Source organism: Ambystoma mexicanum, chromosome 4q (genome assembly GCF_040938575.1).
Source record: "Ambystoma mexicanum isolate Mex_15411 chromosome 4q, UKY_AmexF1_1, whole genome shotgun sequence".
In the NCBI taxonomy this organism is placed as follows: domain Eukaryota; kingdom Metazoa; phylum Chordata; class Amphibia; order Caudata; family Ambystomatidae; genus Ambystoma; species Ambystoma mexicanum.
In genome coordinates this window covers 491148538-491154185 of record NC_090928.1, presented here as the reverse complement: position 1 = coordinate 491154185, position 5648 = coordinate 491148538, and positions in this window count along the sequence as shown.

Genomic DNA, 5648 nt, shown 5'->3' with positions numbered 1-5648 from the left:
GTGATGATTGATGCTTTCTGTGCCTGCCACAATTGGTCTGAATGGTGGGGTGTTCACGTCTTTATGTACCTTAGGTAGTGCATAGAAAACTGGAGTTATTGGAGATTTCTTGATAAGAAATTCACTTGTTTGCTCGGATATCCATTCTAAATCTGAAGCTTTGTCCACTGTCACCTTGACAATATTCTTTATTGACGTAATTGAATCATGCTCTAAAATTAAGTACATCCTTTGGTCCTGCAAGTGCTTAAGACAACCTTCATTATAGAAATCTGTGTCAATCAGCACAAGTGCACCACCTTTGTCAGCTGGTTTAAGTGTTATTGTGCTGTCCCCTGCCAGTTCCTTAATTAGGTTTAGTTGATGCCTCCTGATGTTCATTTTGTTTTTATGGCTGTATTTAAGGCATCTTTGATCTTTGTTGGTTTTCACGTTTAACAAATTAATCAAAGGATGGTCGATTTGGGGGTGAAAAGTGCTCTATTTTTCATTTCTAGATAATCAGATTTGGAACGAAGCTCTGTGGTTTCTGGCAGAGTGTCAAAAAAAACGTAATTCCATTTTTCTGCCTAGTTTAAATAGGTTAACCTCTTCTTCAAAAAGCGTAGTGCTGTTAGTAGGGATGAATGATATTCCTAAGTTTAATGTATCCACTTGACTTTTTGTTAATTGTTTGGATGAGATATTAAAATGATCAGCTCCGTTATTTGTTTTCTTTTTTTTTTTTTTTTTTCCCTCTGCGGATTTGTTTCCTCCTAAAAAAGGAGTCTCTGGTACTGAGATTTTGAAGGGACCTGGGGGTGTTGATATTTCTCTTTCAATTGCTCCTAGTCTAGCTGGACTTACAGTTGGTGATCTGTTGGTATTCTTACCTTCTCTACTTACGACATTGCTGCTTTCTGTGCTGCTCGTTGGTCCTGGGTGTTTAGTTGGTCTGGTGGGATTTCGTCTAGAGTTTTGGTAAAAATCTTGCCAAGAGTATACAATGTTGCATGCGTAATCCAAAATTTCCCTACGGAATTTCCTTATCTTCCGTTGTTCTATGTCTCTTTTATATGCATCCAATTTATTTTTGGTATTCTCCAAGATTGTTTTTAATTCATCTTCAGTTTTTAGTTTGGATAATTTTTGTGTAATCTCTTCAATTTCCTGGTTAATTGATGTTAAGGATTTCGATAATTCTTCGATGGTTAAATGAATGAGGCCAAGTGAACATTTATTAAGAATTTGCTCCCATCGTTTGAGAAATGCTCGATTTTCTTTACATAATGTGGGTCTTAGATACACCCTCAAACTTCTAGGTATTCTTTTGCTTTTATAATACTGATGAGATAAATATGGGGAAGAAACCCTCTTTTTTTGTAAGGGGGCCTGACTCTAGAGGGTTAGGTTATAACAGCGAAATGGGGAACAGAGTCAAAAGTTACCCTTGTCTTTGACGCCCAGGAGGTCACCCTATATTTGCAGTGAAGCTAGACTAGTATGTACTAGCTCATACAGATCACCAGGAGTAGAAATGTCTAAAACAAATTTTAATCTTTTACATAGACACACATTTAAAAATACATATGAACTTAAGTGGCACACTAGGTATGCGTGACACAACAAAAATGTGCATATTCATGGGTTAGTAGGCAGAAAAGGAAGTGACAATCAATTCATGTACTGCTGCATCAATTAGCAATACACAATGTTTGTCGACACACAAATTTGTGATGCTTCTGGTTCGTTGAGAGAATGGGACTTTTGCAGGGGCTGTATAAATTGTACAGCACTGTTAGAGGCAGAGAACTGTCATCAGGACGTTGATTCTGATGTGAGGAAAATTGAATCAAGGTATGACGTGCACCTAAAAAGAGTTGTAGAGAAATAGTTTTAAAAGGTGATCAAGAAGTAGAAGTACACCACTGCGGGAGGGGGACCTACCTAAATTAGTGAGAAGGCGTCATGGCATAGAGTTGTTTTTAGTTATTTGATTGTCGTTTCTACACCTGGTGATGTTGTAATCTGTATCATCAGACTCTGGTATCTGAATAATAAAGATATCTAGATATAAATGTGTGCATTATAATAGGTTGCTGAAACATATTAGTAGGAGAAAAGAGGGGGCACTACCTGGGATCGGATGGATGAAGTCCAACAGTGTGGTAGTGGTCCAGCAAGTGTGGTACTTGTCCAGGGTTTTTGGTCTTCAAAAATTATTCATGCAGGAAGCAAATAGATGCTTGGCACTGCCTGGAAGAAGTAGTTCAAGTATATGAGTAACTACAAACAACAGTGTGGCACCTTCCACCTGTCAAAGGCCACTACAAATGTGGCAACTGTTCTGTCTGCTCCAACCAGTACCATAAGAAACATCGATCTGAAAGGTCATCTCTGGACTTTTGACTCTTTCACTAACTAACAAATATCATCAGACTTATGAATTTACCTTTAAGGGGTTTTCTTAACAAATAAGTACATAATTACACATTCCTGTTCTGATAACATGTTGTCAGCTTATCACAGGTATGAGAACCTGCAACTGAATCTAGTAAATAGATCTCGTTTACATCAAAGATTGTGAACTCTTACATGTGAGACAGAATGTATACATCTTTGTGACTATGTCAACCACATCTGACCTATGTTTTTACCTGGAAAGGGTAGCCTTAACTAATAAGGAAAATATTATGCATGATTACCCAACATATTCACACAGCCAGCCTAACATCCCCCACACTATCCACTGAGATTACCTCAAAATAATATATTTTTTCCATGTCACTCGTTTTTTGAGTTTTTTTTATGAAAAACATAACATTGGCACATTTGTCTTTGCTCGGTAAGAGCCATTGATATAAACCTTTACCTTTTACAAATTCTTTATAAATCATTACGCACATCACTTATGATGCGCACTTTGTTTACATCATGACATCATCACACACAATTACGCAATGACGTCATTAAAAAATGCAGCTATTTCTAGCGGCCATCTTTTTTAAAAAAAATCAGCAACTCATGGCAGTGTACAACAGCCACTGATGCATCCCATGGAATCCGGCGCTCACCGCTAGTAAGTGTACATAGAAATAGTTTCTTCAATCTATTGCCTTCTTTTACTTAACTAAATATTATCCCCTTTACTCTTACAGTAAAGAAATTGTGCCGAATTCGGGCTGATTTACCAGGGTACTTACCAGGGTGCTAGACAGGATATTCCCCCGCTTTAAACAAATTGAGTTCCTGGACTAATCTACACTTATTGGGTAAGGCACTTCCCTTGTTTACCTTTCTAGACACCTAGTATCCAAGTTTTTTGTAACTCAGGTATCCAACTATGTCTCCCTAGTGACTGAATTGCAGGCGAAACTAAGGAATTATAATATTTGGGGTGACCACTAAGCCGGATCTCCAATTCTTCCCCACCATACCCATCATTTATTGGGTAAGGAATCTGACCATTGCCTGTAACTTTACTTCAAATCTTAAGGTTTTCTTGGTAATGAGAAAAGATTTCTCTTCTCTCCACAGGGACTAACTGGAGGGATTTACTACAATAATATTCATTCAATTGCTACAAGATTAGGTGTCTGATGAGCAATGGCCCAATTAGGGTAGGAATAAGCACACAACCTTCTTTTCTAAAAAAAGAAACAGGATTTATTTGAATGCTATTTTTTATGAGAAATGTCTTTTTAGGCAGACTTTCAGATCGAATGAATATTGAACACATTTAGGAGAAGGATTCAGAGTATTGCGCATATCCTTGGTGTATGCTAACATATTAGACTAACAAGGTCAACACACAAAAAATAACCCCTCAGATCAAGGATCAGTCCACAATTATTTAACTGAGTAGTCCCAAGTTTAAAATAGGTGTCTCTCATGTAACACTAATAACAACAAAAAACTGTTCTCTTGTTTTAGAACTAATCAGGACATGTAACAGTGGTTTCAAATTGAGATTACTTGACCTATTTACAATTTGTTTTGGAAATAATCAGGACAGGTAACATTGGTTCCAAGTTGAGGAGACTATTTGATCTATTTACAATTGTGATTTAACAATGGGTAAAAAAAGCTGTATTGTAAGAATGTAACAGATGAGGTTATGGACAAGTTAAAATGTAGTGAAGTGATCATGATTTCAATATAAGTAATCATATGTTTTGAAATTTCTTTTTAGATATTTATTGAATGTATAACTTGCCCCTGAAGAAGAGAACACTCTCGAAACTCCTTGGCCTTCATGAACATTAAATTAAGTGTTAAATTTACAATGAATGGTGTTTCTGATTTATTATGTTGAATATTTGAGAAACGTGGAAAACTTAAAATGTTTGTGTCATACAACACCAAGATTTATCCCAGACTGCTTGGCTCAATTCTGGGATAGTGAAAGTGTGCAGGGGATGGGAGCTCCTTAATCAGGAACTTATTTTGTTTTCATATGTTTTACAACCCATATGCCAGGGTTGACTGTTATCTCCCCCGCACCTTGAATTCATTTACTTTACATTGGTTGCAAGCAATATTTAAATACCATCTCTAAATATGACTATAACAGAAAAGTGTGCATAGCGAGCACATTGGTTGGGCTTCCTGTTGCCTCCCCACAATCAAGATGGTGTAACCCAGGGAAGGGCTTCAGCTGGCTGGAAAACGCCAGCGATACACAGTGTGTTCTCACCTGCTTTTCCAGCCACCTGATTGGCTGAGTGCCCTTAGCCGGGTGCAAATCTTCTTAATCTACTCATCCAGCAGCAAAATGAAAACATTACAAAACCATTTTCTGTGCAACTTAAACAGCTTTGATTGGTCTATGCAACAGTGTATAGCAAGTTGCCCTATAGACCAACGGATTGGTTGGCATTCCTACCCAAACGTGGACTTTTGGCTCGGCTAACAGCACATAAACAAAATGAAACCCAGGTGCTTGAGTCACGTCAGCTGACTCCCCCCTTTCCCAATTAGACCATCATTTCTCATCAGTTTCACCATAAGGCAACATTTCCTATCTCTAGTTGACCTCATAGTCTTCTCTGTGTACTGGGACACTTGAGGGAGTATAAGCACATCACTATCTTCAACCAAGGCTTAATGAATAGCCCTTGTTTTCGAATTCTGCATCACGTGTGAGGAGAGTGCAAATTTATACATTTCAACCTCCTATTTACTGCTATTTGATAAAATGATCTTGGGTGTTATTGCTAATTTTGGCCTCTAGAGAGTTGTTCACTCCATTTTGGGAGATCTTTATTCACTGTTCATTGTCCAAAACTTGGCTCCTGAAAATGTTTTCTTCTTCTTTAATCTAAGAGAAATATGTCTCACGTCCATGGCTTATCCATCTGCCTACCTTTGGGAGTTGCAGCTTTTCCTCAAATAGCATCCTTGATCCCAATCCAACATAGACTTCTCTTTGTTTGCACACAAAGCTAATTCTCCAACATCTCCTGACTCTGCACCCCTGGTCTGTTGTTGAGGTAGCTGGATTGAATCTTCACACAAGCTGACATCCATTTTCCTATCCTGGCCGTCCTGGCCACATTATAATTTCCTCTATAGCAAGCTTCTATATGTCTCATTTACCTTGCAGGGTGGTGTATTTGCACTTATTAATCAGCAAGTTACGTTATCTTCTTTTGCATATATGATTACTT